At 44.0% G+C, this 27,577-nt stretch overlaps 1 protein-coding gene across 1 annotated transcript in view; it reads right to left on the minus strand.

Annotated features, from left to right (window-relative positions):
- The window catches only part of SVEP1 (sushi, von Willebrand factor type A, EGF and pentraxin domain containing 1), a 469,484-nt gene that overhangs the window by 365,299 nt on the left and 76,608 nt on the right, over window positions 1–27,577 (minus strand). The window lies entirely within an intron of this gene.

Below are 27,577 nucleotides of genomic sequence, written 5' to 3' on the forward strand. Positions count from 1 at the left end.
GCTAAGTAGAGGCCAAAAAATACATAGTTTGAGTACTTCATGCATGAACCGGCACATGGACATGAAGCATAAGTTGCAGTGGGAAGCTCAGTGTGCTACAATGCGGCCTAGCCGGCCGGGCCAACCACCGTCTGCCATATCTTGTGCATCCGCGGCCTCTTCATCCTCTGTGACTGAGGGGACAGCAGTCACACCTGTTTTGGGGCGCAGACCTGCCACCTCTTTACCCGCAACAGCCAGCATGATTGGCAGGTCATCATTTTCTTTGGAGGTGGTAACACCAGCTGGTGTTGAGCGCTGTCCGACATCGATAGCACCACCTTTGGATCAAGGCAACCTAACATGTCCGCCTGCATCTTCCTCACAGACCGGCAGTTTGCCGGGGACACCCTTATCAACCCCGTCTAAGCACAATAGCCAGCCCTCGGTCCCTCAGATGTGGACAAGTAAAAGACCATTTCCTCCTAGCCATGAGAAAGCTAAGAGGTTGAATTTCACCATCTGCAAGCTCTTGGCTACAGAAATGCTGCCTTTCCGCCTGGTGGACACAGAGGATTTTCGAGACCTTATATCCGTCGCAGTGCCCCAGTACCAGATACCCAGTCGGCACTACTTCTCAAAGAAAGGTGTGCCTGCGCTCCACCAGCATGTCGCACACAACATCACCGCTTCTTTGAGAAACTCTGTGTGTGACAGGGTGCATTTCATCACAGACACTTGGACGAGTAGGCATGGACAGGGGCATTACATGTCGCTGACTGGGCACTGGGTAACTATGGTGACAGAAGGACAAGGGGCTGCTGTCCAAGTCTTGCCGTCCCCACGAGTTGTGCGTCAATCCTCTTTATGTCAAAGTTCCTCCACTGCTTCTGCCTCCTCAACCTCCTCTCGGTCTTCCACCTGCACCCAAAGCCTGTCTGGTCATGCCACAAGCTTTCTAACTGCGCAGAAGGGATCCTGCACACCTCCTTACTATGCTGGCAGTAGGGCTCAACGTCATCAGGCGGTTTTTACTTTGAAATGTCTGGGAAATGTGAGTCACACAGCTGAGGAGTTGTGGTCAGCTCTGGAGAACCAATTTCATGAATGGTTGTCTCCACTGGACCTGAAACCAGGGAAGGCCGTGTGCGACAATGCTGCAAACCTGGGTGCGGCCCTTCGCCGGGGCAATGTCACACACGTGCCTTGTATGGCTCACGTGTTGAACCTGGTTGTCCAGCAATTTTTAGCCCACTATCCCAGACTAGATGGCCTTCTGCAGAGGGCACGGTCGCTGTGTGCTCACTTCGGCCGTTCGCATCCCGCAGCTCAGCGACTTACATCTCTACAGAAGTCGTTGGGCCTGCCACTTCACCGGCTAAAATGCGATGTGCCTACCCGGTGGAATTCAACTCTGCACATGTTGCAGCGACTGTGGCAGCACCGACAAGCCCTGGTGCAATACGTTTTGACGTATAGCCTGGGGCAACGAGATCCAGAGGTGGGGCAAATCACGCTGGAGGAGTGGTCTCAGATCAGGGACCTATGCACCCTTCTGCACAGTTTTGAAATGGCGACGAAGATGTTTAGTGCTGACGATGCCATTATCAGCATGACTATTCCGGTGATTTACATGCTGGAGCACATGTTAAACAGAATTCGGAGTCAGGTGGTGGCACAAGAGGAGGTGGAGGAAGTAGAGGAGGAGGAGTTGTATGCGGAAGGGCTAACATCTGCAAGGTCCAGACGGTCGGCAGCACCAAGGCGGCAGGCATGTGAGGGTGGGGAAGATGGTTTTACCAGGGCGCATGGTAGCAGCCAAACTAGTGAGGAAGGTGCAGGAGCCCAGGAAGAAGTGGAGGACGAACTGATGGAAGACTCATCAGATGAGGGAGACCTTGATCACATTTCTGTTGTGCGAGGTTGGGGGGAGAGGACAGAGGAAGGAAGCATGATTGTTACCTCACCACCAACACAACAGGGACTTGGTGCTCCTGGATGCGCAAAACACATGAGTGCCTTCTTGCTGCACTACCTGCAACATGACCCTCGAATTGTGAGAATTAGAAATAATCCTGACTACTGGGTTGCCACACTGTTAGATCCCCGGTACAAAAGTAAATTTGCAGAAATTATTCCTGCCATAGAAAGGGATGCACGCATGCAGGAGTATCAGCAGAGACTGTTGCAGAATCTTACATGTGCTTTTCCACAAAACACCAGTGGTGCACGTAGTGAATCTCACAGTTCCAACTTGCCAACCGTGGGACCGTCAAGTGTTCAGCACTCAAACCGTAACAGAACCACAGTATCTGCTGGTAACATCAATTTTGCGGAATCATTTCACCACTTTTTTAGCCCATCCTTTGCAAGGCCACAGGAGACAAGAAGTCTGACATATAGTCAACGCCTAGAGACGATGGTACAGGAGTATCTCCAAGTAAACATTGAAGCCATGACTGTGTCACTGGACCCTTGCTCTTTTTGGGCTTCCAATCTGGATAAATGGCCGGAGCTAGCCACTTACGCCTTGGAGATCTTGTCATGCCCCGCAGCCAGCGTTCTGTCTGAACGTGTGTTCAGCGCTGCTGGTGGTGTGCTGACAGATAAGCGCACGCGGCTCTCCACTGATAATGTAGACAAACTCACGTTCATAAAGATGAACAAATCATGCATCCGAAACGACTTTTCTACCCCTGTGTCATCCTGGGGAGAGTAAAAGCTTGATGATTGGTTAAAATCACCCTACCAACCGTTTTAAGCTTTCAAATTACTAATCATGTTTATCTGTATCTTGGCTGGAAAATAATTTGGGCTTTGTAGCAGTGCGCAGCACTGATTCTATTAGGCCATCTATAATAAGCTCCACCAGATTTAAAATTACTAATCATGTTTATCTGTATCTTGACTGGAAAATAATTTGGGCTTTGTAGCAGTGTGCAGCACTGATCCTATTAGGCCATCTATACTAAGCTCCACCAGATTTAAAATTAATAATAATTTTTAGCTGCATCTAGCCCAGAAAATAATTTTGGGGCTCCGAGATGCGCAAGACACATAAGTGCCTTCTTGCTGCACTACCTGCAACATGACCCTCATATTGTCAGAATTCGAAGAAATCATGACTACTGGGTTGCCACACTCTTAGATCCCCCAAACTTTTCGATCAACCTTTTCATTTTAATAAAGACCAAAAAAATGGTAATTTTTGAAATTATAAGCATTAGCAGGTTATTAGAAACTGAAATCAAACAGTTTTCAACTCAAAACTTTATTCTAGGTGATGTTACATTTTCACATAGGACCCCTTGTTCGAAAGGAGCTTCTGAACTCTCTCGTCCATTGAATTTGTCAGGTTTTGGATGGTTTCTGCTTCAATTGTTTTGCATGAGGACAGAATACCCTCCCAGAGCTGTTGCTTAGATGTGAACTGCCTCCCGCCATCATAGACACTCCTTTTGATGATGCTCCAAAGGTTCTGAATGGGGTAGAGGTCAGGGGAGCATGGGGGTCACACCATAAGTTTGTCCCCTTTTATGCCCATATCAGCCAGAGATGCAGATGTTTTATGTGCAGCATGAGATGGTGCATTATCATGCAGAAAAATGATCTTGCTGTGAAATACACGGTTCTTCTTCTTGAACCATGGCAGGAAGTGCTGTTTGAGAAAATCCACATACATTATGGAGTTCATCTTTAGCGCCTTCAGGGATCCTAAAGGGGCCGACAATCTCTCTCCCCTTGATTCCAGCCCAAAACATTACTCCACCTCCTCCTTGTTGGCGCTGTAGCCGTGTTTGCGTGGGGTGTCCATCAACCAGCCATCCTCCACTCCATCCATCTGGACCATCGAGCGCTGCACGGCACTCATCCGTGAACAAAACAGTTTTGAAATCAGTCTTCATGTAATGTTTGGCCCACTGGAGCCGTTTCTGCTTGTGTGAAGTTGATAGAGGAGGTCAACAGGATGGCGTATGCACAGCTGCAAACCTCTGAAGGACCCTGCATCTTGTTGTTCGGGGGACGTTGGAGGCACCAGCAGCTTCAAAAACTTGTCTGCTGCTATGACAAGGCTTTTTTGCCGCTGCTCTTTTAACCTGACGTAATTGCCTGTAGGAAAGAGTCCTCAATTTGCCCTTATCAGCACGCACACGTGTGTACTGTGAATCAGCTACATACTTCTTGATTGCCAAGACACTTCAGCCTGATCATCGCACAATGTTGATTGTAGTCATGCCTTGACCTAAACACTCCACAATTTGTTGCTTCTCAGCAGCCGACACATCCTTTTTCTTTCCCATTGTGGCAGAAAATGTAGGCTGCTTAATAATGTGAGACAGCCTTCTTAAGTAGTCTTGCCTTTCATTGGACACACCTGCCAAACTAATTAGCACAGGTGTCTGCAATTGCTTACAGTGATATAAAGAGCCCTGACACACATCACCATCAATGAGTTTAACTGACAAACAAACAAATTCTTCCCTTATCACTCCTAAAAACTTTTTGCATAATAATTTGGAACACAGTGTACATGTGCTTTTCCACAAAACACCAGTGGTTCACGTAGTGAATCTTACAGTTCTAACTTGCCAACCGTGGTCTGTATGGAGTTGTTCAATAAAGGGCCCAAAATTAAGATAACATAGATGGGAGAGGTCTCTATGAATAGGAATTCCTAAGTATTTGATACCCTGTGAGGGCCAGGCAAAGGGAAAGTTGGACTGGATGGAATCCTATATGGATTTGGGGAGGGAGACATCGAGGGCCTCAGACTTCGCTGCATTGATTTTAAAATTTGACCATGTAACAAAGTGATCTATTTCAGCCATAACAGCATGGATGGATATATGTGATTGAGTGATATATACTAGGACATCATCAGCAAATAGAGAGCACTTGTACTCGGTGCCTCCCACCTCAATCCACCTAATATTGGGGTTATGGCGAATTGATGAGAGCAGGTGCTCCGTCACTAGGATGTATAAGAGAGGGGACAGAGGACATCCCTGCCTTGTCCCATTGGTGATTATGAAAGGTGATGAAAATGTTCTGATGCACCCCCTGGGCCTTGGGACACCCGGAGCCGGACCCTTTTTGGTGGATGCTTGGTGGTTGTAGTCTTCGTGGCGGCGACCCAGTTCCGTGGCTCAGGGTGGTCAAACCAGTGGCGGAACTATTTATGTGGTTTTGATGTTTAAATGTCCGACTACGCCACCCGTGGATTGCGGTCAGAGTGAGCCGCCGCTGCAGGGCAGACCGCTGAGGCTGGTGTTGTGGGTGCAGCAGAGCGTAGCATAACTCCCCACGGGAGGAGTATAGCCTCAGGGCAGTGTATGCGGAGGATGGGGGTGATCTTTGCAGGGCAGCAGCAGTAATGACACGGAGTCAGTGATGCAGTCCAGGGCCTTTACTCACAGTTCTTATTATCCAGACCACGTCTGCAGGTAACGGCTGCCCACGTCGTACTGTGCTCACCAGGTGAGGGGCTCAGACAACTCCCAGATAACTTTGGAGCACTTCACAGGACCCCCTTTGTGTGTCCTTTGTCTGGCCTTTCTTACCAACCCTTCTGTCCGGCTGCCTCGGGCCTCCTCTTGGTTAACTTGGCGCCAGTTTCCCTGACCCTATGTGGTGCCTTCCTAGCGGGTGTAGCGAGGGGCTGCGCCACATAAAATGTCACAGCCTCCGGTTTCTAGCTGAGGGTCGTTTCCTGCCTCCACTAGTTTCGGGGACCGGTCTCCCCCTTTGGCCTGACCCCTCCACGCAGGTGGATTCGGGCGTGCGGTGGCGACTCGCCCGTCCGCACCCCTGGGATCCCTTCATTGCTCGTTCCTGGAGCCTTCTCCGCTCCTCTTCCTTCCTTCTCCCTCTTCCAGGCCTGGGCCTCTGTTACTAGGCCCGCCTCCAGAGCAGAGCTCATGCAGAGCCCCTGCTCCCTGCCACTTCTGCTCAGACTTCTCTGCACTGAACTAAGATGGTGCCCACCTTTTATACTCCCTTCTCAATGCACCCAGGAACTGCTTCCTCCCTGCTCCTGCACTACAGGGTTCCCCTTCCTCAGTGTTCCCTCCCCCCACTCCAGCCAGGGACAGGGACTGTCGTGCCCATCTCAGAGGCATATTGGTCACCCTGCCCCACGGCAATGTGGTGTAATGCATGCAGGTGTCGGGTCCTGATCCACATTCCATCCTTACCTGAGAGTGAGATATCACACCTCTGGGTGAGATGCAATACCTCTGTAGCAACCGAGCCCTCAGGGTGCTACAGTTCCATTTATCTTCAGCCTAGGTGACGTATTGTGATACAGGGCCGTGATTTTGGCTATAAAAGGGTCCCCTAGACCCCTACCCCAAGCTTTTTAAGAGAATCATATATGGCGTGCCAGGAGACTCTATGGAATGCTTTCTCAGCATCCAACGAGAGTATCTAATTACAAATTTTTAACTGCATCTAGCCCAGGAAATACTTTGTGCCTAGTAGCAGTGTCTGCTAGTCAGCGGATTATCCCGGCTGTTAAGCAAGCTACACCACCTGTAGTTTGGACACTTAATTTTTTCAAAGGAAATGCTTCGGGACCACGGGATACTCAGTGAAGAGCATCAGGAGGCACCCCAAGGCATAGGGGCTGGGACTGGCAGTAGGATGCCTTGCGGTGGACAGCCGAGCTCGATCCTTATAAAAGCTTTTTAACTGCAGCAGCTTTAGTGGACGCTACTGGAGCTGGAATTACGCGGCTGCTGGCATGAGACTTGCCCTCCAATAGATCCTTGTAAATGGATTTAAAGTGTATTCATTCAAATTAGAGAGACAATTTAAATTAAAAAGCTTAGAGCTGCCTCCACCACAGGGGGGCTCGCTCGACCCACCAGCGGACAGGCACCAGTATTGGGAGAGGGGGGCTGGCCGTCAGGGTTCACCACGGCTCTGGCACAAACCCGGCGACACGGAGGTGGCACGGGCAGGAGCGGACTGAACGTGTCGGCTTCTTACTTTTTGGATTTTAGAAGGGCATGACATGCCTATATCTGTGTCTCCCCCTCCTTTTACTCCTCCACCTCTTTTCTTTTCGCATGACTATATGTACTTGTCACTTTTCCATGTGTTAGTTGTGTCTTCTGAGCAGTTTGTCAGCTTTTGGACACCTTTGAAGGTGTTTTCTATGTGTTTCTATGTGTTTTTGTTTGCCTGCCATTGGTTTTAACGGTCTTCGAAGGTGTTCGACGAACAGTTCGACGAACACACGGGTGTTCGACGAACCGAACCAAACTCGAACACTACGGGGGTGGCTCAACACTAGTAGTAACCCTTAACTTGTCAGACATCTCAATATTTTAATAACATATCTATGTATCACATCATCTGCCATTGTAGATACGGATAGGTCTATATGGAATATGTAATGCCTTTTTTGACCCTTGTGTCTTTTATACTGGTATATAAACTTCCCTTATATATTGCATATTTTAAAGAGATCATTTGTTTCTATACAGTATATAGACTTTTTTATGGGGATTAGAAATAGCCTGTTTCACTCATGTCAGATAGGTACATATTCATATTTAAATTTTTCTGACAATTGATAACACATATACACTGCTCAAAAAAATAAAGGGAACACTCAAATAACACATCCTAGATCTGAATGAATGAAATATTCTCATTGAATACTTTGTTCTGTGCAAAGTTGAATGTGCTGACAACAAAATCACACAAAAATCATCAATGGAAATCAAATTTATTAACCAATGGAGGTCTGGATTTGGAGTCACCCCCAAAATTAAAGTGGAAAAACACACTACAGGATGATCCAACTTTGATGTAATGTCTTTAAAACAAGTCAAAATGAGGCTCAGTATTGTGTGTCGCCTCCATGTGCCTGTATGACCTTCCTACAATGCCTGGGCATGCTCCTGATGAGGTTGCGGATGGTCTCCTGTGGGATCTCCTCCCAGACCTGGACTAAAGCATCCGCCAACTCCTGGACAGTCTGTGGTACAACGTGACGTTGGTGGATGGAACGAGACATGATGTCCCAGATGTGCTCAATCGGACTCAGGTCTGGGGAACGGGTGGGCCAGTCCATAGATTCAATGCCTTCATCTTGCAGGAACTGCTGACACACTCCAGCCACATGAGGTCTGGCATTGTCCTGCATTAGGAGGAACCCAGGGACAACCGCACCAGCATATGGTCTCACAAGGGGTGTGAGGATCTCATCTCGGTACCTAATGGCAGTCAGGCTACCTCTGGCGAGCACATGGAGGGCTGTGCGGCCCTTCAAAGAAATGCCACCCCACACCATTACTGACCCACTGCCAAACTGATCATGCTGAAAGATGTTGCAGGCAGCAGATCGCTCTCCACGGCATCTCCAGACTCTGTCACATCTGTCACATGTGCTCAGTGTGAACCTGCTTTCATCTGTGAAGAGCACAGGGCACCAGTGGCGACTTTGCCAATCCTGATGTTCTGTGGCATCCTGCATGGTGTTGGGCTGTGAACACAACCCCCATCTGTGGACGTCGAGCCCTCATACCACCCTCATGGAGTCGGTTTCTAACTGTTTGTGCAGAGACATGCACATTTGTGGCCTGCTGGAGGTCATTTTGCAGTGCTCTGGCAGTGCTCCTCCTGTTTCTCCTTGCACAAAATCGGAGGTAGCGGTGCTGCTGCTGGGTTGTTGCCCTCCTACGGCCCCCTCCACGTCTCCTGGTGTACTAGCCTGTCTCCGCTTACAGACACAGCAAACCTTCTTGCCACAGATCGAATTGATGTGCCATCCTGGATGATCTGCACTACCTGAGCAACTTCTGTGGGTTGTAGAGTCCGTCTCATGCTACCACGAGTGTGGAAGCACAACCAACATTCAAAAATGACCAAAACATCAGCCAGAAAGCATTGGTACTGAGATATGGTCTGTGGTCCCCACCTGCAGAACCACTCCTTTAGTGAGGGTGTCTTGATAATTGCCAATAATTTCCATCTATTGTCTATTCCATTTGCACAACAGCATGTGAAATTGATTGTCAATCAGTGTTGCTTCCTTAGTGGACAGTTTGATTTCACAGAAGTTTGATTTACTTGGAGTTATATTCTGTTGTTTAAGCGTTCCCTTTATTTTTTTGAGCAGTGTATTTCATGTACCTTTTATAGTTTTATCTATTTTTTATATTTGTAGACCATATTATGGGTATTAGCATTTGCCAGGTTTACGTATGTCAAATAGGTACATGTTCACATTTGAACTTTTCTGATTACTAATGAATGATACATAGATGTTTCATGTTCTTTTTTCTGTTGCGTACCATGTGCTATCCTGGTCACTTAAATACTAGTGTCTGTCTTTCATGTGTTGTCTAACATGTTTTTTTTACAATTTTGTACAGAATAAAAGTTCTTGAATTTTAACTAAAAAAAAACAAAAAACTTTCTCCTGATTTCTAATATTAATTTTGGAGTGGCTAATATGTGTTCTTATTGGTCTAATATTGTATGCTTTGACTTGAATACCCATTTATAAACTAAGTATGTACCTGTTGGATTTATGGTTTCTCATGGTGCCCTTAAAAGTAATAGTGTCATTAAAATTCTCCAAAATGAAAATATCTGCCCTATGATGTACCCCTGAATAAATGATTGTCCCTCACTGTGCTCTCTGCACAAAATACAACCCCCACAATATCCCTCTTTTGGTATGTGGCATTCACACAGTCCTCTCTGTGCTTGTCCATATGAACTATAACCACCACTGTCTTTACTTATTTGCTACAACCACTACACCATCCATCTTTATTATCTATAACCATTTCACTGTCCTCCCTGATTAGCTATAACCACCATACTGATCATCTTTATTATCTATAACACTCTCACTATCTGCCCTGATTAGCTATCAGCACCACACTGTCCCTATCTTAAGTGTCCCCCACCACACTGCCTCTTTTCCCTACTGGACCACCTTTTTAAACTGTTTCCTCACACTGTGTTCCCTGACACTGTGCCCCATCCTCACACTCACCCCCTCTGCATTCTTCCCCCTTCAGTTTGTGACCAAACACTGTCCCCCCACGCAGCCCTCTCTTTATACTGCCACCTAACATTACCTTGTCTATATACTGTGACCTCTCACACTTTCCTCCTATACAGTCCCCTCACACTCTCCCTCCCCCATACTGTCCAATCACACTCCCATGCCTCATACTGTCCCCTCACACTTTCCCCCATACTGTCACTTTACACTTTTGCCTACCCATACTGCAACCTTACACTTTTCCTCACCCATACTGTCCACTCACACTCTCCACATATTGTTGCATCACATTCCACCCTATACTGTCTCCTCACACCTCACTCTTTTCCCCCATGGGCAGCCTAGTAGCCCAGTTGTTAGCATTATTGCTTTACAGACCTGGGGTCCTGGGTTCAAATATTATCCCTGTGTTTGCATGGGTTTCCTCCTGTTTCCTCCCACACTCCAAAGTTATAGGGAATATATATTGTAAGCCCCAATGGGGACAGTGATGATAAGAACTGTCTATAAAGAGCTGTTTAAAATGATGGTACTATATAAACAAAGCATAATAAATAATACTGTCCCCTCTCACTTTTCCCCCCATGCTGTTCCCTCATATTTCCCCAGGACTGTGTGTGACTATGAGAGCAAAATGTTAACCATTGCATGTCTCACTCTGGTAACTCCCTCTGTTATGTAAAATAATCTCTGGAGGCAGAATCTCAACGAGAGTTACAGTATGTCCGGCCCATAGTCCTGAACAGCTCATTTACATCTAAGAAAAACGTGTTTTCTCGGGACTAAGCCATCGGATCACAGATATCAAGGTATCATTTTATTCAGCTTCCTGTGACATACATGTCCATATAGATGGTTTGTGAGGGTTGATACTACTGACAGATTCCCTTTAACCACCCCCCTGCATCTTCATGTTGTTCTTTGGAGTTCAGTACTACCATAATGTGTTTCTGGTTTTCTGTAGTCAAGCCCTTCAAATTCTATACTAGCATTTATGCATTGTTGCAAACAAATTTCAACTTTGAATCCTGGTTTAGTAGCGCAGTAGCATTCAAAATATTAGGCCATGTTCACATGTTGCGTATTTGGTGAATTTTTTACCTCAGTATTTGTAAGCCAAAACCAGGAGTGGGTGAAGAATGCAGAAGTGGTGACGTGTTTCTATTATACTTTTCCTCTGATTGTTAAACTCCTGGTTTTAGCTTACAGATACTGAGGTAAAAAACTCATCAAATACTCAATGTGTGAATGTGGCCTTAGAGCTCAGGGTTAAAATGCAAAAAGAGATGCTTTATGAATTATACATCTTATTCTTCATCCTCTTTGGTGTTTTGACCTTTGAGCCATGCGTGTCATGTAAGCTCCTTTTACTGTTTATCCTCTATATACTGTAAGGTGGTTAACAGTCGGATTATCGATGCGAGGTATGTATCACAGAGATGGCTGTCCTCTGTGATGAAACCCGGAGTGTTGCTCTAGTGCATATAAGCAGTAGAGGACTGATTGGTGCACCTGAGACCGGGTTACGGGTAGTTTGGAGACTTGGGCGGGTCAAGCTACCCACATACCTCACCACTGGCTGTGGTTAACAACCTATAAAATGGAGGCTGTCTGTTTGGAGGGAGAAGGCCTCCTGTGTGTTGTTGTCTCCAGATCGAGCCAGGATACCGGACGCTACCCAGTCTGTGTGCCCACAGGACTGTTTAAGTAGAGACTTACTTAAAGGACACTGTAATTTGTTTGCCTTAACTAAAGGCTGTTTGTATTCCTTTTGTTTTTTTTGGTTTATGAAGTAATAAACCGACAAGGACTTTTAAAGGAACATGCTTCCTGTTTGCCTCCCATCGCACCCAAGTGAGTAAAATCCCTACAATACATTTCAGAGCTTTGAAACTGAGTTGTACCTGATAATAGCAAACCTCAGATAGGTAAGCAGCATACTACTTCAAGCACTCAATTTGTCCACATATTTGTTACACATCTTTTTAGTTATGGTGCTGAACTATGGAGCACTCTGTGTTTTTTCTATTTCTCTTTTAGTAAAGAATGTGGAGGATCATATAACATTGACCATTAGAATTTGTAATGCTATGTATCATTGTCTGAGAATAATTATACACACTGAGATGGACATATGCTACCTATTAAACTACATTCCCCAATTAAGAATGTAGACAGTCCTAAAGTCTAATATTTTACAGTGATCCATTACCACTTCACAATGTCTTCCTTCATGGGAGCACCTACTCTAATATCATGTTCAGGACACTATAGTGACCAATGCTTCCACAACTCAGGCCCTTTCAGGAAGAGTAGCCCAATGACACCCCTTTGCTAGTGTAAGGTGGCTTTAGGACACCTAGTAGATGGGATATAAACCTGGAGTAATGCTTTAGTACATATAGGACTAAAAGGGTTAATCGGCAATGACAGGTTGATTATGAGCAGCTGAACAGCTGCTCACCATACAGTGGGTACGGAAAGTATTCAGACCCTTTTAAATTTTTCACAAAAGTTCATTTTTTTTTCTCATTAAAGGACACTCTGCACCCCATCTTGACTGAAAAAAAACAGAAATGTAGAAATTTTTGGAAATTTATTAAAAAAGAAAAACTGAAATATCACATGGTCATAAGTATTCAGACCCTTTGCTCAGTATTGAGTAGAAGCACCCTTTTGAGCTAGTACAGCCATGAGTCTTCTTGGGAATGATGCAACAAGTTTTTCACACCTGGATTTTGGGATCCTCTGCCATTCTTCTTTGCAGATCCTCTCTAATTACATCAGGTTGGATGGTGAACGTTGGTGGACAGCCATTTTCAGGTCTCTCCAGAGATGCTCAATTGGGTTTAGGTCAGAGCTCTGGCTGGGCCAGTCAAGAATGGTCACAGAGTTGTTCTGAAGCCACTCCTTTGTTATTTTAGCTGTGTGCTTAGGGTCATTGTCTTGTTGAAAGGTGATCCTTCGGCCAAGTCTGAGGTCCAGAGCACTCTGGAAGAGGTTTTCATCCAGAATATCTCTGTACTTGGCCGCATTCATGTTTCCTTCAATTGCAACCAGTCGTCTTGTCACTGCAGCTGAAAAACACCCCCATAGCATGCTGCTGCCACCACCATGTTTCACTGTTGGGATTGTATTTGGCAGGTGATGAACAGTGCCTGGTTTTCTCCACACATACCGCTTAGAATTATCACCAAAAAGTTCTATCTTCATCTCATCAGACCAGAGAATCTTATTTCTCATAGTCTGGGAGTCCTTCGTGTGTTTTTTAAGCAAACTCTATGTAGGCTTGCATATGTCTTGCACTGGGGAGAGGCTTCCATCAGGCCACTCTGCCATAAAGGCCTGACTGGTGGAGGGTTGCAGTGATAGTTGATTTTGTGGAACTTTCTCCCATCTCCCTACTGCATCTCTGGAGCTCAGCCACAGTGATCTTGGGGTTCTTCTTTACCTCTCTCACCAAGGCTCTTCTCCCACGATTGCTCAGTTTGGCTGAAGGCCAGGTGTAGGAAGACTTCTGGTGGTCCCAAACTTCTTCCATTTAAGGATTATGGAGGCTACTGTGCTCTTAGGAACCTTGAGTACTGCAGAAATTCTTTTGTAACCTTGGCCAGATCTGTGCCTTGCGGTCACAATTCTGTCTCTGAGCTCCTTGGGCAGTTCCTTTGAGCTCATGATTCTCATTTGGTCTGACATGCACTGTGAGCTATGAGGTCTTATATAGACAGGTGTGTGCCTTTCCAAATCAAGTCCTATCAGTTTAATTAAACACAGCTGGACTCCAATGAAGGAATAGAACCATCTCAAGGAGGATCACAAGGAAATGGACAGCATGTGACTTAAATATGAGTTTCTGAGCAAAGGGTCTGAATACTTATGACCACGTGATATTTCATTTTTTCTTTTTTAATAAATAAATAATTTGCAAAAAATTCTATATTTCTGTTTTTTTTTCAGTCAAGATGGGGTGCAGAGTGTACATTAATGAGAAAAAAATGAACTTTTTAGAATTTACCAAATGGCTGCAATGAAGCAAAGAGTGAAAAATGTAAAGGGGTCTGAATACTTTCCGTACCCACTGTATCTCCACCCCTGGGTGTGGTTCACACAGTTAAATGAGACCTGTTTGTCTCACACTGTCTGTGTGTATGTACGTGTGCAAATCTCTTGGATTGTGTGCCCTCGCTAAAGGACTAGGAAGCTGGACTCTAAGCCAGGTGGGCTAACAGGCACCATTGTATGGACTTGTTACTTTATGTTTCACATTGTGGCAGACTAAGGCTGTACAGTATTTAAGTTTTCCATGTGGTTTATGAGGACTGAAATAAACCAGCCGGACTTTAAATAGAAACGGTTCCTGTGATACCTCAGATCGCTCCCAAGTGAGTAACATTGTTACACTAGGTAAACAATTCGTATTCTGCTACATCCCCAGCAGCATGAGGCTGTGTGCCCACGATGCGTTTTTGGTGCGTATTTTGGTGCGTATTTGCAGCGCGTAAACGCTCCAGAAATGCATTGCATACCTTATCCCATGACTTCCTATGACATTCTGCAAATTCTGTGCACATGGTCCTTATTTTTTCTGCGCAGATTTTACTCGCAGAAAAAATACGGACATGACCAATTCTTGTGCGTTTCTGCATGTGTATTTGCCTATACAATGTTCAGGAAAATTTCTGCTTCATTTCTGCATCGTGGGCACTAAGCCTGACAGTAAAAGAGATAACTACAAGCCTTTCAAGTGAAGTATGTGAATAGAATAAAAAGCAATCCTTATCATATAGTCATTAACCCTTTTAGGGCCAGGGAATTTTTCATTTTTGCATTTTAGTTTTATCATCAACTTTTTAATTTTTGTTGACACAGACGTACAAGAGTGTTTTCGTATTGTATTTAACACAATATCCTTGTAGATATGGTATTGAAGTCAGGACTCTAGCTCTGTAAAGCAACAGTGCTAACCACTGATCCACCCTGCTGCCCTAAAAATGACACTTTGATATCCGTGATATGTCTGATTCCAGATAAATCTACATTTTCTTAATATGTAAATGAGCTGTTAAGGACTATGTGCAGGACACTGATCTGCATGAAAATCTGCCTCCAGAGCTTATTATAAATTAAAGGAGTGTTACCAGTGTGATATGTGATGGCCGCTCTCTGCCCTCCTGATCTCACTGCAGAGCTGTGTGTGATTATACCTGACACATCTGCAGGTTCCTCTAAGCTCCAGCTTTCATTTCACTGGCAGACAGGGTTATAATATTGTTACAATACAGCAAAGCTGTGAGAGCTGCAGCTGCTAATGTGTTTGTTATGAAACAAATTTCAGTTCTCCTGTCCTGTGTTAGTTACATGTCTCACACGGGTAACTCCTCCTTCCATTTATAATCTGCCTCCATAATATAATATAATACAGGCATATTCTTATGAACATCAGTGTTCAGCCCATAGATCTTAACAGTTCATTTACATATAAGAAGAATGTGGATTTCTCTGGACTAAGACATCGAATTACAGATATCAAGGTATCATTTTATTCAGCTTCCTATGACCTGCATGTCCATATAGATGGCTAAGGAGGGTTGATCCAACTGACAGATTATCTTTAACCGCTTCACGACCTTACAATTTTCCGTTTTTTCACCTTTATTTTTTCCTCCAATTCTTCCAAGAGCCATAACGTTTTTATTTTTCCGTCAATATAGCAGTATAATGATTTATTTTCTGTAGGACGAGCTGTAATTTTGAATGATATCTTTCATTTTATCATGTGAAACACTGGAAGCGGGAAAAAAAATTCCAAGCATGTTGCATATTCTCTGAAACAAGACCAAGAAAGGAAAAATTCTGCCGGGGTATGTAAACTTTTGAGCACAAGTATTTAGTCAGCCACCAATTGTGCAAGTTCTCCCACTTAAAAAGATGAGAGAGGCCTGTAATTGACATCATAGCTAGACCTCAACTATGAGAGACAAAATGAGAAAACAAATCCTGAAAATCACATTGTTTGATTTGGAAAGAAATTTTTTTCTTTCAGTAATGAAAGTGTCTTTGTTTTATTTTTCTAAGTTTTCTGCATATGTTCTTTTCAGGTTTCCATTCGCTGGACTACATCGGACCTGTGTGCCATTTTTTTAATTTTTTTTTTTAATAAAGTGGTGACCAGGGAAAGCGTCGGGCATTGTTTATTTAAATAACATATTTTTTTGTGTGTTTCCTTTTTATTACTGTGTTAGTAATGGGGGTGTCTGATAGACACCCCTCCCTTACTAACACCAGGGCTTGATGTCAGCTGTGTTTTTGGAAACTCCATATCTAACATCAACCCCAAACCCAATTACCCCAGTTGCAAATGCACCAGGAAGAGTCAAGGTGAAGCGCATCTAATGTGATGCACCACTTGTGTGGTGGCTGCAGGCTGCTATTTTTTGGTTGGGAAGTGTCCAATAACCAGGGACCTTCTCAGCCTGATAATATCAACTCTTGGCTGTCTGCTTTACCTTTGCTGGTTACCAAAAATGGAGGAGACCCCACATCATATTTTTCATTCATTTATTAATTATAATAGTGAAAACATGGACAGGTGGGCAGCCCCATAGGATATAATGGGTATGTGTGAATATGTGTCTCCAGTACATGTAAAAATTGATGCCGGAGACACGTACATATGAAGGAGGCCTTAGTGAGTATTCTGAATCATTGCTTGTAATCCTGGAAATTGAAGCTATACAATGGAAAGGTTTGCATCTCTTTTTGTACTTATGATTGGACGACATATAGTCAAGGTATATAGATTACTGTGCAAAAGTTTTAGGCAGGTGAGTAAAAATGCTGTTTAGTAAGAATGCTTTAAAAAAAGAAAAAAGTTAATTGTTTATTTTTTTATCAATTAACAAAAAGCAAAGTGAATGATTAATAGAGAAATCAAAATCAAGTCAATATTTGGAAGTGATGCTGCAGTGCACAGGAAACCCAGTACATTGGGCATGGGTCAATTCCTGGTATCATCAGTGCTAGCTGTGCCTGGTGCCTGGCGCACTGATGCAGCGGTGGACACAGTGTTGTGAATGTGCAGGTGTGACGCCAGCAATTACTATTCCCTCATGGCTGGATAGTCAGTGGTGTACTCCATGATGGTGGTATAAAAGAAGAAACAGTAGAGGCAGCAGAGGTATTGTAAAACAAAAGTAAACTTTACTCTAAAGCAGCAAATGTGAAACAGCAGGTGGTGGTAAAGGAACTTGTTGGTTACACGTCTGATCATCACAAAGGCACATTGCAGTAACAGCATTTAACAGCAGCAGAAACAGGCAAACTGGGAATAAATGGAAATGCAGTAGAGTATGTTCGAGGACAGTCTGAAGGAGCCACTGGTTAACTTGGAAAACTAAGCTAAACGCCTATTTTCCTGACTATCTTCCACTCTATATGGGTTTCCTACACTCTTCTAGGCCTCCAGATCCCAGAACCTTCTATTCGTCATTACATTTAGGTTGGTGATCAATTTTATCAACTGCATCTTTGGCCTCAACAAAGGGACCTCTGAGTCCTAGCACAGTTGGATGCATCTGTGGATCAGGAGATTCCGCCTATTAAGGGGTGAACAAGGAGTGCTGCACTACGTTTTCTTCAGATAGTTCTGCTGTGTCGGCCTACTTGAACAGGCAGGGAGCTGCTCTCCTACATCTCTGCTGTGGCTGCCTCTTTGCTACTACTCTAACTAGTAACCAGGGCTCCAGCATTTTATAAACTAAACCTCTACTCACTCAATTGTTCTATAGCTACCAACTAAGTGATGAGGTTTACCCTTATTGTATGCTAAATACTGCACAACCAAACAGCGCATAAATTCAAGTATTTGGGGGCATATTACAAGAACATTGCACATTGTAAAACAATAATGCAATCCCCAACTTTGGGGATTACAATAATAAGCCCACCACAAAGCATTGGTCTCAACAGCATCAAGTCAGTCTGGGATTCCATGAAGTGACAGGATTTGTGCAATTCTATATCTACAGAAGATCTGTCGTTAGTTCTACAAGATGTTTGGAACAACCTACCTGCCAAATTCCTCCAAAAACTGTATGTAAATGTACCTAGAAGAGATGATGCTTTGATGCTGTTTTGAAGGCAAAGATTGGTAACACCAAGTATTGATGTGATTTAGATTTCTCTTTTGTTCATTCACTTTACATTTTGTTAATTAATAAAAATAAACTATTAGATGTTTTATTTTTTAAAGTATTCTTACTTTGGGGCACTTTATCCATGGCTGCCTAAAACCTTTCCACAATACTGTATATCTAATTTGAAGAAATAAAAAAAGGCTTTTGCTTTGTTGGTAATTCCTTTCCAAGGAATTTCAATTTCTTTTATTTCCATTTAATGTTTACACCAGCAAATATACACAAAGAAAATATTAAAAAAAAATCTAAAAGGGAAGGGATAATAACATTTGCTTTGTAGCAGCCAAATACATCGCATTCATATCCCTTTGCCGTCTACATAAAAGTCAAAATGTAGCATGCCCTTACAAATTATACACCGATGTTAGCTAACCTTCAGAGCAAAAATTCAAACCATCTGGAACTCTTTACAAGGGACAATAAAAACCATCTGACAGACCATTACTATGAACAATAAATGAGAGAAACATGAGCTGGAGACAGTGCCCCTTCATACAGGTGTCTCCGCTTCTATTAAACTATGCAAGCATGCTACCATGAATTAACACTAATTACATCCTATCTTACATGTTTTCTAGTTTTGCTTCTTCATTCATTTTCAATGTGTTTGTTTTCCAGAATTATTGAAGGAAACTTAAGCATTACATTCTATAAATTCCATAACTTTTCACAGATATTTTTTTTTATTCTAGGGCCTGTTAAATATGAGACATGTAAGCCATTACCAACTAATGCTACTCCATAAGAAACATTTCTTTACTGGACTTCCTGGGTGAGATATACCTTCTTTCCACTACAGGTTATATATGGTCACATGACAGTATTTATTCTCTCATCCAATCATATTAGTCACACTCTGGTCTCACGCTGATCAGTATCTGATCATAGTGTGATCTGATTTTCTTGGATGAGTAAAAGATGGGGGAAAAAATGTCTCTATCTTCTCCATTCTTCCAGTCTGGGAAATCCAGACTGCACTCAGATGTCATCCGAGGGCAGTTCGATGGTTTCCATGCACCCATAGACTTGCATGGCTGAATGTGATCCGATAATTGGATCCAACTCGGGCATGCTGCAACTTTTTTTTCTCGGACCAGATGTATTTGAAGAAAAAAACGGACATGTGCACAGCCCCATAGACTAACATTGGTCCGAGTGCGATCCAGTGTTTTGTCGGATCGTACTCGGACTGTATATATGGTCGTCTGCTCAAGTCCTAATATACGAAGAAGCCTCGGATACAGTAGAAAAAAATATGAATAAAATATTCATGCATTATTGACTTTATTAGCACAATCCAATTTTGTGTTGCTAAAAGTCTTCATGCCTGAGGTTTAGTATAATATAGCCACTAGAGATGAGCGGTGTTCGACTAGAACTGTTCGCCAATCTCAAATTCGAGCTGTTTTGGGCGGTGTTCGAGTTATTCGACGAACCCGAACGATTTGCAAAAAATTCGGCTGTTCGAGGTTATGTTCGATAACTGTTCGTGCACCAAAAGCGTGTCCTGCATGTCTGGCGCTATTTAGAGCACCAATCATGCAGGGATTGTCTGCCACTCACTGTAATGCCACAGCCATGGTGGTTGTGGCATTACAGTGATTGCCCAAATCGATGGGAACAGTGCCAACAGTGAAACATGAAAAGCCGGCAATTCAGCAGCGGCATACACCTGTACCCGACAATTTAGAACCGAAAGAATAGAGCTTCACACATAGATTAGATAGATATAAACATGTCAGCCACATATATACGAAGTACAGTGAAAGTGCTGCTTACTGCACTTGTCATTTAGCGTAAAGGATTTATCAAAAAAAATAATAGTGTTTTCATGCACCGTCTCTTTAAAAAAGCTGGCCGGCAATTCAGCAGCGGTACCCGACAATTTAGAATAGAAGGAATAGAGAATCACACATAGATTAGATAGATAGAAACATGTCAGTCACATATATAAGAAGTGCAGTGACAGTGTTGATTACTGTACTTGTCATTTAGTGTAAAGGATTTATTTAAAAAAATAATAGTGTTTTCATGCACTGTGTCTTTAAAAAAGCCGGCCGGCAATTCAGCAGCGGTACCCGACAATTTATAACAGACAGAATAGAGCATCATACATAGATTAGATAGATAGAAACATGTCAGCCACATATATACGAAGTACAGTGACAGTGTTGCTTACTGTACTTGTCATTTAGCGTAAAGGATTTATCAAAAAAAATAATAGTGTTTTCATGCACCGTCTCTTTAAAAAAGCCGGCCGGCAATTCAGCAGCGGTACCCGACAATTTATAACAGACAGAATAGAGCTTCACACATAGATTAGATAGATAGAAACATGTCAGTCACATATATATGAAGTACAGTGATAGTGTTGGTTACTGTACTTGTCATTTAGTATTAAAATAAAGGATTTATTATTAAAAAAATTGGCGTGGGGTTCCCCTTAATTTTTGGCTCTAGCGGAGGTTAAGCAGACGGCTGGGGCAGATGTTTGAAGCCTGGGAAGGGGGTAATACCCACGGAGCTTCCCAGGCTACTAATATCAGCCCCCAGCTGAATACATAGCCTTTACTAGCTATTAAAATGGGGGACCCCCCAAAAAAAATGACGTGGGGTCCCCCCTAATTTAATAGCTAGCAAAGGCTAGGCAGACAGCTGGGGGCTGATATTAATAGCCCAGGAAGGGAGCCATGAATATTGGCCCCCTCCCAGGCTAGAAACACCAGCCGTCAGCCGCCCCAGAAATGGCGCATTCATAGGATGCGCCAATTCTGGCACTTAGCCTCGCTCTTCCACGCTGCCCTGGTGCGGTGGCAGGGGGTAATAGGGTTGGGGTTGATGTCAGCTTATAATGCCAGCTGACATCAAGCCCAGGTTAGTAATGGAGAGGCGTCTATAAGACACCCCCATTACTAACCCCATAGTCAAAGTTAAAAAAAACACAAACACCCAGAATAAAGTCCTTTAATTGAAATAAAGACACAATCCTTTATTGTTCTAAATTAAACCATACTTACCGTCACGCCCATTCCAGCTGAAGCCAACGATCTCCTGCAATAAAAGAAAAATAATAAAGCAACCTCATCCTTACCTTTCCATGGTTCCCACGACAGCTTCAGCTCTGCTACATCGAGATGACAGGCTGGACAGCAGCAGAACGCTGCCATCCAGCCTCTCATCCCGCAGACACTGAGAAGCGCAGGCTTGCTTGCGCTGCTCAGCGTCTCTCTGTGACGACATCCAGATGAGCCGAGTTCATGTCCAATGAACTCGGCTCACCTCATGCACGTCACTGACAGCGTGGGAAAATTCTCAAGCTGAAGCGGTGAGTGCAGGAGAATTCTCCCACGCTGTCAGTGACGTGCATAAGGTGAGCTCATGTCCAATGAACTCAGCTCACCTCCTGCACGTCACTGACAGCGTGGGAGAATTCTCCTGCACTCAGCGCTTCAGCGTGAGAATTCTCCCGCTGAAGCGCTGAGTGCAGGAGAATTTTCCCACGCTGTCAGTGACGTGCATAAGGTGAGCTCATGTCCAATGAACTCAGCTCACCTCCTGCACGTCACTGACAGCGTGGGAGAATTCTCCTGCACTCAGCGCTTCAGTGTGAGAATTCTCCCACGCTGAAGCGCTGAGTGCAGGAGAATTTTCCCACGCTGTCAGTGACGTGCATGAGGTGAGCCGAGTTCATTGGACATTAACTCGGCTCATCTGGATGCCCTCACAGAGAGACACTGTGGAGCGCAAGCAAGCCTGCGCTTCTCAGTGTCTGCGGGATGACAGGCTGGATGGCAGCGTTCTGCTGCGGTCCAGCCTGTCATCTCGATGTAGCAGAGCTGAAGCTGTCATGGGAACCATGGAAACGTAAGGATGATGTTGCTTTATTATTTTTCTTTTATTTCAGGAGATCGTTGGCTTCAGCTGGAATGGGCGTGATGGTAAGTATGGTTTAATTTAGAACAATAAAGAATTGTGTGTTTATTTCAATTAAAGGACTTTTTTCTGGGTGTTGTGTTTTTTTTAAATACTTTGCTAGAAATTCATGGTGGTCATGTCTAATATTGGCGTGACCCCATGAATTTCGGGCTTAGGGCCAGCTGATAATGCCAAGCTGGCCCTAACCCCTTTATTACCCAGTGAGCCACCGCATCAGGGCCCTGGATGAGTTGGGTACAGCGCCAGAAGATGGCGCTTCTATGAACGCGCCATTTTCCGGGGTGGCTGCGGACTGCAATTTGCAGCGGGGGTGGCCCAGAAAGCTTGGGCCTCCCTGCGCTGCGGATTCCAGCCCCCAGCTGCCTAGTTGTATCTGGCTGGACACAAAAACAGGGCGAAGCCCCACGTCAATTTTCTTTAAATTATTTCATGAAATAATTAAGAAAAAAAGGGCTTCCCTATATTGTTGTGTCCGGCCAGGTACAAATAGGCAGCTGGTGGTTGGGGGCAGCCCGTTCCTGCCTGCTGTACCTGGCTGGACACAAATATAGTGCGAAGCCCCACGTCAATTTTTTTTAAATTATTTCATGAATTTCCTGAAATAATTTAAAAAAATTGAAGTGGGGCTTCGCACTATATTTGTGTCCAGCCAGGTACAGCAGGCAGGAACGGGCTGCCCCCATCCACCAGCTGCCTATTTGTACCTGGCCGGACACAACAATATAGGGAAGCCCTTTTTTTCTTAATTATTTCATGAATTTCATGAAATAATTAAAAAAAAAGTACGTGGGGCTTCGCCCTATTTTTGTGTCCAGCCAGGTACAACTAGGCAGCTGGGGGCTGGAATCTGCAGCGCAGGGAGGCCCAAGCTTTCTGGGCCCCCCCCGCTACAAATTGCAGTCCGCAGCCACCCCGGAAAATGGCGCGTTCATAGAAGCGCCATCTTCTGGCGCTGTACCCAACTCATCCAGGGCCCTGGTGCGGTGGCTCACTGGGTAATAAAGGGGTTAGGGCCAGCTTGGTATTATCAGCTGGCCCCAAGCCCAAAATTCATGGGGTCACGCCAGTATTAGACATGACCGCCATGAATTTCTAGTAAAGTATTTAAAAAAAACACAACACCCAGAATAAAGTCCTTTAATTGAAATAAAGACACAATTCTTTATTGTTCTAAATTAAACCATACTTACCATCACACCCATTCCAGCTGAAGCCAACGATCTCCTGCAATAAAAGAAAAATAATAAACCAACCTCATCCTTACCTTTCCATGGTTCCCACGACAGCTTCAGCTCTGCTACATCGAGATGACTGGCTGGACCGCAGCAGAACGCTGCCATCCAGCCTCTCATCCCGCAGACACTGAGAAGCGCAGGCATGCTTGCGCTCCTCACTGTCTCGCTGTGACGGCATCCAGATGAGCCGAGGTCATGTCCAATGAACTCGGCTCACCTCATGCACGTCACTGACAGCGTGGGAAAATTCTCACGCTGAAGTGCTGAGTGCAGGAGAATTCTCCCACGCTGTCAGTGATGTGCATGAGGTGAGCCGAGTTCATTGGACATGAACTCGGCTCATCTGGATGTCGTCACAGAGAGACGCTGAGCAGCGCAAGCAAGCCTGCGCTTCTCAGTGTCTGCGGGATGACAGGCTGGATGGCAGCGTTCTGCTGCGGTCCAGCCTGTCATCTCGATGTAGCAGAGCTGAAGCTGTCGTGGGAACCATGGAAAGGTAAGGATGAGGTTGCTTTATTATTTTTCTTTTATTGCAGGAGATCGTTGGCTTCAGCTGGAATGGGCGTGATGGTAAGTATGGTTTAATTTAGAACAATAAAGGATTGTGTCTTTATTTCTATTAAAGGACTTTATTCTGGGTGTTTGTGTTTTTTTTAACTTTGACTATGGGGTTAGTAATGGGGGTGTCTTATAGACGCCTCTCCATTACTAACCTGGGCTTGATGTCAGCTGGCATTATAAGCTGACATCAACCCCAACCCTATTACCCCCTGCCACCGCACCAGGGCAGCGTGGAAGAGCGAGGCTAAGTGCCAGAATTGGCGCATCCTATGAATGCGCCATTTCTGGGGCGGCTGACGGCTGGTGTTTCTAGCCTGGGAGGGGGCCAATATTCATGGCTCCCTTCCTGGGCTATTAATATCAGCCCCCAGCTGTCTGCCTAGCCTTTGCTAGCTATTAAATTAGGGGGGACCCCACGTCATTTTTTTTGGGGGGTCCCCCATTTTAATAGCTAGTAAAGGCTATGTATTCAGCTGGGGGCTGATATTAGTAGCCTGGGAAGCTCCGTGGGTATTACCCCCTTCCCAGGCTTCAAACATCTGCCCCAGCCGTCTGCTTAACCTCCGCTAGAGCCTAAAATTAAGGGGAACCCCACGCCAATTTTTTTAATAATAAATCCTTTATTTTAATACTAAATGACAAGTACAGTAACCAACACTATCACTGTACTTCATATATATGTGACTGACATGTTTCTATCTATCTAATCTATGTGTGATGCTCTATCTTTCTGTTCTAAATTGTCGGGTACCGCTGCTGAATTGCCGGCCGGCTTTTTTAAAGAGACAGTGCATGAAAACACTATTATTTTTTTAAATAAATCCTTTACACTAAATGACAAGTACAGTAAGCAACACTATCACTGTACTTATTATATATGTGACTGACATGTTTCTATCTATCTAATCTATGTGTGAAGCTCTATTCTTTCTGTTCTAAATTGTCGGGTACAGATGCTGAATTGCCGGCCGGCTTTTTTAAAGAGACGGTGCATGAAAACACTAATATTTTTTTTAATAAATCCTTTACACTAAATGACAAGTGCAGTAAGCAACACTGTCACTGTGCTTCTTATATGTGTGACTGACATGTTTCTATCTATCTAATCTATGTGTGATGCTCTATTACTTCTTGTCTAAATTGTCGGGTACCGGTGTATGCCGCTGCTGAATTTGCCGGCCGGCTTTTTTAAAGAGAGTGTCTTCTGAGCAGTTTGTCAGCTTTTGGACACCTTTGCAGGTGTTTTCTATGTGTTTCTATGTGTTTTTGTTTGCCTGCCATTGGTTTTAACGGTGTTCGACGGTGTTCTAAGGTGTTCGACGAACAGTTCGACGAACAGTTCCTCGAACATCCCGGTGTTCGACGAACCGAACCGAACCCGAACACTACGGGGGTGGCTCAACACTAATAGCCACAAGTATTCATTACTATTACACAGAACTATGCAATACATCACAGGAAATGCCTTTGGTTTGCATTAGGGAGCTGTGAAACATTTGTCACTGCTGGATAGCACAGCATTGCTGAGTCACTTTTCAGTACAAAGCAGTTTTCTAGCAGGAGATACATTGTATCATACGTTTTATTTTCCACAAATGAAAATCAATCGGTCGTATGAAAAAAATGAAAACACTTCAGTATTTTTTAAGTTGTGGTCTACAGCTCCTAATTTCCAATATAATATTTATGCCTCTATGTAGTATGCATTTACTCAATTCTATTGGAAAAGGAACAAAAAGCTGATTCAATATCCAATCTACCATCTATTGAGGTATAATGAAAAATATAAATCAGGAGCGTCATCCAATTATCATTGATATATGCTAACCTAACAATAATAGAGGCTCATGAGGGCATATATTAATGAGGTTGTCCGCTACTCGGGTGACTTCTTCTTACACACTATATTACCCAGTATAAAATACAATTAAGAGATGCCCACCTTTTGCACTGGCACTGTTCTAGCACTGTCGGCTCTGGGTCTCCCAGGGCTTCCGTGCCAATCAGTGGTCACTAATAAGCAGCTTTGCTCACACCTCCTTTAGATGAACCTTGAACATGTGATGGAAGTGTAAGAACTGGACTGGGAAATATAATATTTGAAAAGGGTTTGTCTGAGAAGTGGACAACTCCTTTAAGAGAGTGTGGTGTAGATGTTACTGTTTGGTTATGTCACTTATTTTATGATTGATGCTGAACCAAATAAATAAAAAAAAATTCAGGAATATTAAAGCAGCACTCCGATGAAGAAAACAATAAGTAATGCACTCAACCTACATGTGTTAGAACCCTCCTGTTTGTTTTTTCCATCTTGTGTTTTGCGGTCACGTGCCCTTTTGGCTGTGCTGGACTTCAGTGTTTGACTGTTTCTCTAGCCAGGTGCTTCGGTGCCTTTCTCTGTCAGTTCGCTTTGTCCTTCAAGGACCTCTAGTACCTTTTTGTCAGTTTGTCTTTTTGTGTTCTGCAACAACTTCTCTGTTTAGTTCTTTTAGGGACTCCTCCCCTTATGCTATAGGTCTTCGTTCAGACTAGCCTAGGAATAAGGCGGTTCTGTTCTCTAGGAACAGTTAGCCCGCTACATCGTAGGGATTCAGCTTAGTCTTACTGTAGGGACAGCTTTCCTCTATCTTTCCTTAGTACATGTTGCAGATCATAACAGTAAGTCCAGCCCAAAAAACTGAAAGGAAAGAAATTCGGGGATCTGTATGGTTTCCATCCAGGATTTGGCTCAACGCTTGCAGGGATTGTCTCTGGAGGCGGCTGAGCTGCAGCAACACGTGAGTAGCTGTTCTGTAGCGCATTTTGTGGAACCCAAGGTAGGACTGCCTGATGTTTTTTATGATAAACAGCAAGATTGTTTTTCCTTTAAAAATGCTTGTTTGTTATATTTTCGTTTGAGACCAAGGTCCTTTGGGAATGAATCACAGTGCATTGGTTTTATTATGTCACTTTTGCGCAATGAACCACAGGGGTGGGCCTTTTCTCTCCAACCTAATGATCCATGTTTAAGGTCTGTAGAAGAATTTTTTTCTGCTATGGGGCTATTATATGATGATCCTGATAGAATCTCATCTGCTGAGGCAGAACTCTGGCGTTTGAATCAGGGATCAGGTGATGTTGAAAATTATTGCACACACTTCAGGAGATGGGCTTCAGAAGTCAAATGGAATGATCCTGCGCTGAAATGTTTATTTCTTGCTGGTCTGAGTGAAAGGGTTAAAAATCTTCTAATTGCATTCCCCACACCTGAGACTGAGGTGTGGACAGGAGACTGAGGTCCAGGGTGAATGAGGTAAAGACTCCTGTAATGTCAGGTCCTAGTCTCCAGAAAATCTGCTCTGACGGCGGAGAACCGATGGAGGTTGGGGCGATGTCACTCTACTCTCAGGAAAGAGACCGGAGGTTCGCCGAGGGATTGTGTCTTTATTGTGGTAAAGCTGACCATTTGATTAAGTATTGTGTTCTTCGTTTAAGTAAAGAAAAAAAAAAAGTCAGTTACGCCCGTATAGCTTGTTTACGCTCTGCAGGAGTATTTATTTCTGGGAGTACTGCCTTGCAGGAAAATTTGATTGAATTTCAGGTATTTGTGGATTGTGGTTCAACACTTAATGTGATTGATAAAGGGTTTTTAGAAAATCTTA

The sequence above is a fragment of the Phyllobates terribilis genome, unplaced genomic scaffold (genome assembly GCF_046119375.1).
Source record: "Phyllobates terribilis strain yellow unplaced genomic scaffold, ASM4611937v1 Scaffold_1__5_contigs__length_1240528914, whole genome shotgun sequence".
Classification (NCBI taxonomy): Eukaryota; Metazoa; Chordata; class Amphibia; order Anura; family Dendrobatidae; genus Phyllobates; species Phyllobates terribilis.